The 12,504-nt window shown below is 41.7% G+C and overlaps 1 protein-coding gene across 5 annotated transcripts in view; it reads right to left on the bottom strand.

The window, feature by feature from the left end:
* LOC134340328 (cysteine/serine-rich nuclear protein 2-like) overlaps positions 1-12,504 on the bottom strand; it is a 116,422-nt gene that overhangs the window by 83,233 nt on the left and 20,685 nt on the right. Inside the window, exons 2-3 of one of the 5 annotated variants that reach the window (XM_063037421.1) lie at positions 8,572-8,748; positions 1,753-1,909 (exon numbers count right to left, since the gene is read on the bottom strand). The exons of 3 other annotated variants lie outside the window; for them this stretch is intronic. The gene's annotated coding sequence lies outside the window, so the exon portion shown is untranslated. Of the gene's footprint in view, positions 1-1,752; positions 1,910-8,571; positions 8,749-12,504 lie in introns of those variants that run through there. One more of the 5 variants, XM_063037425.1, reaches the window with a different exon arrangement.

The following is a 12,504-nucleotide window of genomic DNA, read 5'->3' as shown; positions in this document are numbered from 1 at the left end:
GAAGGGAGACCAGGCAACAATTTCTTAAAAGGCAGAGATTACCCTCTTAGGCATCAGAATGTCAACAGCTCTATCCATAAGAGATGTTTTATCTGTTTTAGCAGGCTCCCTGCCCTCCCCCCACAAATTTGGTACAGTTCACATCTAAGCCTTCACTATCTTTTTTAAAATTACACTGATCGACTTCAGGACCAGCATCAGTTTAAACCGCTGGTCAATAGCCAGCTGGACTTCATTGTATCTAACCTTCGTTTCCAAGGAAATCCCCAGTGGGGATGAGTTGCACTGTAATTCATTAGGAGGCACAAGGTGATGTACTCTAGGTTACCCCAGTGCATCTCATTGTACCCATCCTTTACCAGGCAGTCACAACTGGTGGCTGGCACACCTATCCCACACCAGGTGATGAGAGTCTCATCTGTGCCAAAAGACCCCACTCCATCATGGAAATTTAAAAAAAAAGGAAAATTCTGGAAATACTCAGCAGGTAAACAGCATCTGGAAAGAAAGAGAATTAATCAGGTCAAAATGAAGGGTCTTCAATCAGAAATTTTAGCTGTGTTTCTCTTCCCACAGATGCAGCTTGACTTCTGAGTATTTTTTAGCAGGTTCTGTCTTTATTTTACAACTCCATTGTGATCCCACTGCCAGAACTAATGGCAAAGCAGAACTCCTTGGGCTGGAAATCTAGCCAGTGCAAGTCCCAAGAGGAAGAGAGGGAGATAACTAGTCACACTATTTATACTGACAGGTAACAATTTACATTATTAATATTTGCAATAGTTCCTGCTTGGTTAGGCAGTTCCTGGGCAGTTTTGAGCCAAGATTGTGACCACTGTTTCTGGCACAGGGCAGAGGAGAGAACAACCGGGGGTGCCAACATTGAAAAGAAAATATAGAGGTTGGAACAGCTCTTCTGAATTTGCACTATCTTTTTGTAGGTGTCACACTGTGCCCCATCCAAGGTCCAAAATACATGGTGGCTGTAGTTCCCCAAAACTGGACACTGTATTGACTGTTTGTTGCTGCTCTGTACAGCAGCAGAAGACATACTAGAACCTGCTCTCCTGAAGATCAAACAGAATTGGTGACCTTAACTCCCCCAGATGTTGCAGACAGGGAACAAGAAGCTCATTGGCAGGAAAGCCCCATTCATAGTAAGCTCCTTGCTGTGGACAAGGCCGCAGCACATTTGGCCTTCCAGAAATGGGTATCATGATAGTGTAGCAGTTAGCATGATGCTATTACAGCTTGGGGGATTCCAGAGTGCAGAGTTCAATTCTGTCACCACCTGTAACAGGTCTGTTCGTCCTCCCTGTAGAATGTGTGTGTTTTCCCTGGGTGATTCAGTTTCTTCCTGCAGTCCAAAGACATACCAGGTAGGTTAATTAGTCATTGTAAATTGTCCTGTGATTAGGTTAGGGTTAACCAGGTTTGTCGGGCGTAGCATGGCTTGACGGGCTGGAAGGGCCTACTTTGTGCTGTATCTCTAAATAAATAAATAAAATACAACATTCCCATTCATTTCTGAGGCTACGTCAATGGCCAAAAAGCTAACGACCGCAGCCACTGCCTTTACACTGGCCTCAGGTGTCATTTTGTAATTGATATAACTTTTGAAAACTGTTCCTTGATCTGATTAGTTTAAATAATGACTGGGGCATGGGAGTGTTTGCTGCTGTTGCAGCCATGCAGTTTGAGAGAGCTCCGCCACCAGAAAGGATGGAATAGCTATGGAAGAGTCACACCCACCTTCTTAATCTTTGCCATTGGCAAAAAGTAGATGAAAACAACCTCTCTCTCTCTCTCTGCACCTTCTCCTAGTTCAGTCTTCAGTAACCTGCACTACAGCCGCTCGTTGCTGATTTCCCTCCACTCCAATGGAAACAGTGCTGTTTCTGATCCTACCCTGAAAGTGTATGACAAAATATTGTTAAAGATGTTTTATTCTGCATCTTATATTTTGTAATGCATGCAGACACTGCCCTGGTTGTGTGTGTGTCATGGAATAGTGGAGAAGCAGCTTAATTCTGTACCTAACCATGCTCTGCCATGGAAGATTCAGTCTGTATCCAATCTCTTTTGTTTTTAGAAACATACAAAACCTACAGCACAATACAGGCCCTTCGGCCCACAAAGTTCTGACGAACATGTCCCTACCTTAGAAATTACCAGGGTTATCCACAGCCCTCTATTTTACTAAGCTCCATGTACCTACCCAAAAGTCTCTTAAAAGACCCTATCGCATCCGCCTCCACCACCATTGCCAGCAGCCCATTCCACACACTCACCACTCTCTGCGTAAAAAAAAACTTACCCCTGACATCTCCTCTGTACCCACTCCCAAGCACCTTAAACCTGTCCCCTCATGTGGCAACCATTTCAGCCCTGGGAAAAAGCCTCTGACTATCCACACGATCAATGCCTTTCATCATCTTATACACCTCTATCAGGTCACCTCTCATCCTCTGTTGCTCCAAGGAGAAAAGGCCGAGTTCACTCAACCTGTTTTCATAAGGCATGCTCCCCAAACAGGCAACATCCTTGTAAATCACATCTGCACCCTTTCTATGGTTTTCACATCCTTCCTGTAGTGAGGCGACCAGAACTGAGCACAGTACTCCACGTGGGGACTGACCAGGGTCCTATATAGCTGCAACATCACATCTCGGCTCCTAAACTCAATCCACGATTGATGAAGGCCAATGCACCGTATGCCTTCTTAACCAGAGTCAACCTGCGCAGCTGCTTTGAGCGTCCTATGGACTCGGACTCCAAGATCCTTCTGATTCTCCACACTGCCAAGAGTCTTACCATTAATACTATATTCTGCCATCATATTTGACCTACCAAAATGAACCACTTCACACTTACCTGGGTTGAACTCCATCTGCCATTTCTCAGCCCAGTTTTGCATCCTATCAATGTCTCGCTGTAACCTCAGACAGCCCTCCACACTATCCACAACACCCCCAACCTTTGTGTCATCAGCAAACTTACTAACCCATCCCTCCACTTCCTCATCCAGGTCATTTATAAAAATCATGAAGAGTAAGGGTCCCAGAACAGATCCCTGAGGCACACCACTGGTCACCAACCTCCATGCAGAATATGACCTGTCTACAACCACTCTTTGCTTTCTGTGGCAAGCCAGTTCTGGATCCACAAAGCAACGTCCCCTTGGATCTCATGCCTCCTTACTTTCTCAATATGCCTTGCATGGGGTACCTTATCAAATGCCTTGCTGAAATCCATATACACTACATCTACTGCTCTTCCTTCATCAACGAGTTTAGTCACATCCTCAAAAAATTCAATCAGACTTGTAAGGCATGACCTGCCTTTGACAAAGCCATGCTGATTATTCCTTGTCATATTATGCCTCTGCAAATGCTCATAAATCCCGCCTCTCAGGATCTTCTCCATTAACTTACCAACCACTGAAGTAAGACTCACTGGTCTATAATTTCCGGGGCACTCTCTACTCCCTTTCTTGAATAAGGGAACAACATCCACAACCCTCCAATCCTCCAGAACCTCTCCTGTCCCCATTGATGATGCAAGGATCATCTCCAGAGGCTCAGCAATCTCCTTCCTCACCTCCCACAGTAGCCTGGGGTACAACTCATCCAGTCCCAGCAACTTATCCAACTTGATGTTTTCCAAAAGCTCCAGCACATCCTCTTTCTTAATATCTACATGCTCAAGCTTTTCAGTCTGCTGCAAGTCATCACTACAATCACCAACATCCTTTTCCATAGTGAATACTGAAGTATTCATTAAGTACCTCTGCTATTTCCTCCAGTTCCATACATACTTTCCCACTGTCACACCTGATAGGTCCTATTCTTTCACGTCTTATCCTCTTGCTCTTCACATACTTGCAGAATGCCTTGAGGTTTTCCTTAATCCTGTCCGCCAAGGCCTTCTCATGGCCCCTTCTGGCTCTCCTAATTTCCTTCTTAAGCTCCTTCCTGTTAGCCTTATAATCTCCTAGGTCTCTAAGATTACATAGCTCCCTGAACCTTTTGTAAGCTTTTCTTTTCTTCTTGACTAGATTTACTACAGCCTTTGTACACCATGGTTCCTGTACCCTACCATAACTTCCCTGTCTCATTGGAACATACCTATGCAGAACTCCACACAAAAACCCCCCGAATATTTGCCACATTTCTTCCATACCTTTCCTTGAGAACATCTGTTCCCAATTTAGCTTCCAAGTTCCTGCCTGATAGCTTCATAATTCCCCTTACTCCAATTAAATGCTTTCCTAACTTGTCTGTTCCTATCCCTCTCCAATGTTATGTAAAGGAGATAGAATTGTGATCACCATCTCGAAAATGCTCTCCCACTGAGAGATCTGACAGCTGACCAGGTTCATTTCCCAATACCAGATCAAGTACAGCCTCTTCTCTTGTAGGCTTATCTACATATTGTGTCAAGAAACCTTCCTGAACACACCTAACAAACTCCACCCCATCTAAACCCCTTGCTCTAGGGAGATGCCAATCAATATTTGGGAAATTAAAATCTCTCACCATGATAACTCTTATTATTACACCTTTCCAGGATCTTTTTCCCTATCTGCTCCTCGATATCCCTGTTACTGTTGGGCGGCCTATATAAAAAAAAACACCCAGTAGAGTTATTGACCCTTTCCTGTTCCTAAACTCCACCCACAGAGAATCCGTCGACAATCCCTCCATGACGTCCACCTTTTCTGCAGCAGTGACACTATCTCCGATCAACAGTGCTACGCCCCCACCTTTTTATATTTCATTTTGACTTTTTCTGGCTCAGAGATTCTTGATTTTTTGAAAGACTTTACAGAAATGCAAGTCATTCCTTCAGATTTATTTCAGTGTTCTACCCTGGGAGTGTGTGACAGTGAGTGTAAAAGGAGCTTTTCTCTGTATCTGACTTGTGTTTCTCCACCTTCAGAATATGTGATATGACAGTGCAGAGGGAACTTTATTCTATGTCTCACCCACGAACCAGGAGCGTCTATAGGAAAGGGTAGAGCAAACTTTACTCAGTGTCTAATCTGTGTTGTCCCTGCACAAGGAATATTTGATAGGAGCATGCAGGAATTTTCACTCTGTATCTAACAATGCTGGCCCTACCCTTGGAATATATGATTGGCATCATAGACAGTGCATTACTCTACATCACACTCTCCAATGCTATGATCCTCCGATTTAAGAGTGCTTCTCAATTATATTACTCCATTTTCAAAACATTGAGTGCTTCACTCACTTGCACTGCATTCTTCACTTTGATGTGCTTGAAAATGAATATTTTGTTGTAAACATGTGGCTCTATGCAAAATCCAAATTGCTTATTTGAAAACATTAAATTAACATTATTCATATCCTGAGCAGGTCAAATTTTAATTGATGAAGAGATGGAGGAAGGTGAAGAAGCTGAGAAGTTGTCAACAGAATGGATTGAGGAAGTTAACTTGAAAGTGCAAACAAGACTGGCTTCTTCCCAAACTTGCATAGATCATCTACATATATTATCCAAAGCCCTGTTTGGCCTTCAACGTGAGCATTTAAAAGCTAAATCAAAAGGTAAATTCAGAGCAGTGTTTGGTTCTGCATTGTATCCCATGTACAGTTTTGAGATCTGGGGAAAGATTGATTTAGTGTTGGATGATTTCAAAGTGAATGATGATTTCAATATTCTTGTAAAATGGGGAGGAGGGCAGCATCCTGGACAGCAAACTCAGCTTTGAGCTTTTTTTCAAATTTTAACTGAATGTTTCTTAGAATTACTTGGGCATGCTAAAAGATTGTCATTGATAATCTTCAGTAAACCATCTTTTAGACACCAAAACTCAGCAATTATCCAAGGTTAAAAATTCCCATAAAGTGACTGCAATGCCTTTGGATCATGACTACAATGTTGGGAATTGCCAAGGAGCTGTACATGAACATGAGCCTCAGCTTATCATAAGATATTGGACCAAGCAGCATTCTTATGCAGAGAACCTTAATTCAGATGAAAAGCATTTTTAGGGTTGCTCCAAAGAAGCTAAATACCTCGCCAGTACCCAAAAGAGATTGAAGAAAATTGGAAAAGGAATCACTGAAGACCATACATTGTAACAATAGCAAAGCCAATAATCTTTGTACATTTACAAACCTTCATTAATTTTGCTGAAAATGATAATGAGACTAAACATGGATAAAGCAGGATGCAGGAGAGACTGAGCCTAATGCAGGATTATGCCGAATGACCTGGATGTTTCAGATTGAAGCGTCAAGCATGAGGAAAATGTTTTATCTGTTTCTTCCGAGGTGTTTGCAGGATCAGCAAGGTGCAATATTGAACACAGAGTGTGCACCAGACAGTCAACACTAATGAAGTAATAGGAATATTATAATTGTGTTATGATCAACTGTTAGACATCGCTTTCTTCCCCTTTTATCCTGTGTTTTACAAATTGTTTTGACGAGGGTGACAAGAGTCCTTATGAGAGGTTTTGATGGACTATTTTTGCAAGAGAGAACTGTTACCAGCTGCTTGATGTTACAGTTTAAATACAGAAGTGAAATTTGGATGTTCCCTTATTTATCCCAAGGCAAGCCAAGTGTGATGTCTGATATTACATTGTCAGATTAATATTTCTGATTTAAAACTAACAAAGATAATATTATTGGACCTAATGTAAAATTTGGTTATGAATGCACACTCTGATGGTTTTAGTTTGATTTATTTTTATGGAGACTTACCTGGCAATCAACCTGTCTCTTATTGGGATACAACAATTCCAGAATAATAAACCTTGAGTATTACATTGTTATATGTAGCCCACACCACTGACTTGATTTCAAAGCAAAAACAAAATGCTAGAAATACACAGCAGGTTTGGAAACACCTGTGGAGGGAGAAACAGATTAACTTTTCAAATAAAAGACCTTTCACCTAACATAATGCTGGAAGAAAGGCAAGCATGAGAAAATCTGCATGTTTAATTGGCACCTTAACAAGCCCTGAAAAAGATATCACCTGGTCTATTGCATCAAATTGCTCCCTGGAGTGACATGGTCTTAAATGGGCTTCAACTCCATGTAGGCTAACTTGTCAAATTAACAAACATTAATGGATAGAGCCATAAAATCAGCTGAGCTCATATTAAAGAAAGGAGTTCAAACACAATTAATACTCAGCATGTGGAGATCATAATTAAACTGTAATTTAGTGCAGTACTTGGGGTGCCCAAGACAGTAGTGTGCCTTTTTGAACTGTTATGCATGGCAATTTGATACAACTGAAAGCCTTGAGAGGTGTGGGACTGTCAGGTTCCTTTCCTCAAACAATAAAGTCACTGGCTTTGTGGGCTTATTACTTCCAATTACAGTATTTTCAAAAACTGAATTTGACCTCTTGGGAGGATTTACATTCATGTTCTACAGGTTCCTTGGTGCACACCTGTAAATCACTTTTAAACCAATAACAGAGAATGAAATGATGCAGATGCAGAAAATTTGAAATGAAAACAAATAATCCTGCGTGTACTCAGTAGGTCAGCCAACATCTGTGGTGAGAGAAACATTACCACAATATTACTGTACCTGATTGTATTATTATTAAAATTTGACAGAAAACCTTTTTTTTTAAAATTGTGGCTGTTGTGGGCAAGCCAGTTAAAATTACATTAAAATAATATTGAATTTTTTATTAATAGTGGTAACGGGAAAAAATCAGTTGGCACATTCACTTTGAGGGCAGTTTAAATTAAACAAACATGTTTATACTTTTGAATAGCATGTTATACCTGTTATAATGGTGCCTTGTGGCTCAGAACCAGCTGCTGTACTTCAGCAAGGACTGAAGCAAGGCAGGGGATGTGGCTACTTCTTTCTCTCCTACACATGGGGGAATAGGTTCACCCAGCGTGCAGACTCCTCAATGCTTCTGTGGACAATTCTACCATTTTTCCCACTCTTGCAGGCATGCACACTCCTTCATGGCTGCCTCTTATTTCCAGACTGAGCATTCAGAAATCAGAGCTTCAACACGCGAGGGGTGAGGAGGGAGGTAATGAGCATTGCTAGCTTGGTCACAAAGGTTTCAAAAGTACATTTAATGTCAGATAAATGTATCCTGAAATGCGTTTTCTTTGCAACCATCCATGAAAACAGAGGGGTGCCCCAAAGAATGAAAGACAGTTAAATGTTAGAACCCCAAAGTACCCCCCCAGCTCCCCTCCCTCCCACGCGTATGCGGCAGCAAGCACGATTCCCCCCCCCCACTGGCAAAGAAAAGCATCAGCACCCGCCACCGAGCACTCAAGCGTGAGCAAAGTAATGGCAAAGACACAGACTTGCAGTACCCCAAAGACTACTTGTTCACCTGGTATTTGACATACCACAGGTTTTCTCTCTCCGTAATAAGGGAGAAAACGATGTCTCTGTTTCACAGCGAGAGGGGAGACATAACAGACAACTTAAAGGACTGTAGCGTCGCTTTTTCCGAGCTCTGTGCCCAAAGATTTCAGGTCTCTGGGTACACAGCCTAAGATCTTCCAGCTCCCACGACACAATGATCTGTTGGGACACTGACCTTCAATCCGCCCAACTCCAGAGCCCCAAGATCCTAGGCCTCCAAAGGCAAGCCAAACTCTTGGGCTGCGCCCTTGGCATGTTGGATAACGGCCAGTTGTGACATCCGAGAGCGGATCACATCCCCGCATGAACCGAAATCAGCGTGAAACTCCAGGTTAGGGTCTTCAAAAGAACCCTGAAAGGGAAAAATAGAGATACTAAAGATAGAAAAAGAGCTTTTTCTGAAGATGCAAGCAAAGGAGTCACCATTTAGTGCAAACTTTCCTCAAAGAAGTCAGGTTAGGGTAGGACCTTATGCATTACATCGTCTGTCAAGTTCACAGACTGCATTCTTCAACCATTAGGTTATTTCATAAGTGAAATCACTATTTTGTACTCCAGTGTGGGAGTCACTTTGCACACAAAACAGCAAGGAGAGTAAAGGCAAGCAAATCTAGTTACGTTTTCAATTGCTTTTCTCGGCAGATAATTGGATCTGTTTTCCATAGTTTGACCTCACACTGTGTTCAGGAATCTTTTAGATCCACCTGCATGGGAAGGTTAGGATTAGGTTGAACGTTTCTAACTCTCCACGGTACCGCAGCGCCTCAGTATTGAATTGCTCCATCAGCCTGAGGTGGAGAGTGATAGCACCCAGACTAAGGACTGGGTGCTTTCACTAACCATGCTAACAATGATAAATGTCTTGAGATTGCTGACATACAATTTTGGTTGAAAGAATATATAAAGCTTGTATTAATATAGCACCATTGTTTAAAAAAAATCAGAACATTCCTGGGTTTAATGATGTGCTGAGTGATTGGCTATACACTCTGATTATTTGCAGAAACTGGCAGCAAAGACATCACTGGCAAACGGGGGAGAGAGAAAAAGATAGAACTCAAATCGCTCATGTATCTCCAGGACATGCAACCAATGAACACTGCCAAAATGGTGGAACCACACAATGGGAAACAGTTGGAAGCAGCAGTGGGAGAGATTGACGTGATACTAACAGACATCACAAGGTATCTTCCTTGCAAGAAAGTCCAGACAATTGCCTTCAGATATATCGGAAAATTCATAGGGAATCTTCACAAGGCATTTCTCATTCGGTCACAGGAATACTCTGAGGTGGAAAATGAACTAAGAAAGGCCGAGTCATTTGGATCTCAGAGTGCTGACTGTAATCTGATTATTGAACTGAAACGTCTTCAAGAACACAGCAGTGCCCTCAAAACTCGTGCAGAATTAGCAGAATATCATTACAAGGAGGTGTCCAGCAAGAACCAGGACCTGGAAAAAACCATCAAATGTTTGAGATCCAAAATTGAGCAACTACAAAATGGTGGGAAAGTCACTTCTGAAGAGCTGCCTTCGCCTGCTGATTTGCTGGTAGAAACAAAGCAGGCAAACAAAATAAGCCAAAGTGTAGCACTGGTGAAAACGTCAAAGCAAAAATTAATTCTTGCGGAAAATTTAAGGGTGAAAGGTCTCTTGAATGAGGAGCCCAAAAATATTCTTTTTGGTGGGCAGGATAGAACTGTAGAGCAAAGAGTTGTCTCAGGGAAAAATATTCCCTTTGAAAAACCAAAGGAACAAAAGATTGCTCCAGAAGTAAGCAAGAAGGAAAACCTTCCCTTTGGAAAATCTACAAGGGGAAGTATTTCCACAAAGCTATCCATTGGAAGGATAACCCCTACAAGATCACCCAAATTGGAAATGATCCTTACTGATGCAGTGAAGGGGAAGATAACTAAATCCAATCTGAATTCAGGGAAGAAACAGAGGGCATGGGTTCAGAAAGAAGAAACATTCAAGACCAAAGCCCAGCAGATGGTTGTGGATTTGCTAACAGATTTTCAAACTGCTGTTCTGTATTCACTAGAGCATGGGCTGCACAGTGGTAAAGAACTTGCACCAGATGATATCAGTAAAGTGCAAGCACTTCTCAAGTCTGAGTTAAATAATCTTTATGGAGTGATTGAAAACATGATTCAAGAAATTTCCATGCAAAAGCTTAAACAAGAACGTATAGAGCAACCTGTCCAAGATAGAAAGCCATTGGAGGAAAACCTGGCAGAGAGATCAAAGGAGCAGCAACCTGATTTAATTGTTTTTGCAGAGCTTCTTGAGGAAATTTCCAGATTTGGGATTATTCAAGAGATTGCCCTTGATGAACTGAGCGCCCAAGTTCAATATTTCATTGAAGAAACCAAACAGGACCAGAGCTTGTCACGGGAAGAAACACATTTCCATGAAAAGACATTGCAAGCCTTAAATACAATTCTAGCACTGGAGAAAATGTCCTCCCAGGCTGGAATGGATCAGTTAGTTAGGATTCAAGAGGTAATCAGTAACTTATACTCCAGTAACAGTGCCCTTGAGCTTTATAGAAAGGAAGTAAAACTGCAGACTGAATACAGTAAGAAGGAAGGGATTTCGCTCCCTGTGACTCCATCAGCGATAACAGGAAGAACAATTCAACCCAGGGGAAAAGACAAGAAGATTGTGGAAATATCATATACTGTGAATGTTATATACCTCAGGGCAACCTGTAAAATTTTGGACCAAGCAGAGTATGATGGCATCATTTCCAAACAACTGAATGCCATTGCTACACACCTGATACACAAAACACTAACAACTATTCAGCTCCGACTGGCCTATCTGTTCAGAAAATATGTCGCTTTCCATCGTATCCAAATCTTTAGGTAGACGAATAGCTGTTATTATTTTGAGAATTCAGCAGTGGACTAAGAGGGGGCAGGATCAATATAAATATGTGCATACATACTGATTTTTGAATACTTGGAAGAGAACAGAAATTAACAAGGTTCTAGAGTGTCCGTAGGTCAGAACTTTGTGAGCTCAATACCTACTCCAGGTATTGAGCACATAATCCAGGACAGCACTCCAGCAGCAGTTCAGAGGTGCCATCAATCAGATAAATTATTAAACCAAGATAAAGATTGTCTGACAGAATTTGCTGAAATAAATCACATTTTTTGGCCAACATTCCTCCCTCAACCAAGAGAGATTAACTGATTATACAGTACTACGCAAAAGTATTTGGCACAAATATATATATATAGCTAGGGTGCCTAAGACCTGTACTGTTGTCGCAACAAAAAAAAAACAAATTTCATGACATATGTGAGTGATGATAAACTTGATTTTGATACGGGTCTCTATTGTGGACTGAGAGTGGAAAGGGGGCAGGGAGAGGGGAGAGAGCAGGAAGCACCAGAAAGACATTCTATAATGATCAATAAACCAATTACTTAGAATAAAACAACCTTGTCTGGTGTCTCAGGGCTGGCCCGCACCACCCCTACCCCTATCCCTGGCACCTTAGCTATATATATGTGCCTAAACCTTTTGTACAGTACTGTACATCTCATAGTTGTTTGTGAGAGTATGCTGTAAAATATTCTTGTTGATAGGCATGATAGAGATGCAGAACAAAGGATTGCCCAAGGGGAAAATATTCCCTTTAGAAAACCAGAGGAGCAAAAGCCTGTCCTGGAAGTATCCAAGGTGAACAACATTTCCTTCGGAGAACAGACAAGGGATGGTATTCTCACAGAACTGTCCATTGGAAGGCTTCTTTGTTGAACCACACAACAGCAATGAAATGTTGTTGGAATATACCTGGCATACACAATAAGGTGTGCTACATGGATGCATAATATGCATAATGCTGATGTTACTGTGCTAGTATTCAAAAACCTGGATTAATAATCTGAGCTGTGAGCTAGGGTTCCACCATGTCAACTGAGAATTTAAATTTAGATAATTAAATAAATATACCAGTAATGGTAATCACTAAACCAGAGGATTGTTGTAAAGACACGTCTGGTTCAATAGCAAAGGAAATCTGCCATCCTTCCTCGGTCTGGCCAATATGTGACTCCAGATTCAATTAATGTGGTTAACTCTGAAGTGTCCT

This window comes from Mobula hypostoma, chromosome X1, assembly GCF_963921235.1.
Source record: "Mobula hypostoma chromosome X1, sMobHyp1.1, whole genome shotgun sequence".
Taxonomy (NCBI): domain Eukaryota; kingdom Metazoa; phylum Chordata; class Chondrichthyes; order Myliobatiformes; family Myliobatidae; genus Mobula; species Mobula hypostoma.
Note: the sequence above shows the minus strand (reverse complement) of the source record. Positions and strands in the feature narration are given on the sequence as shown.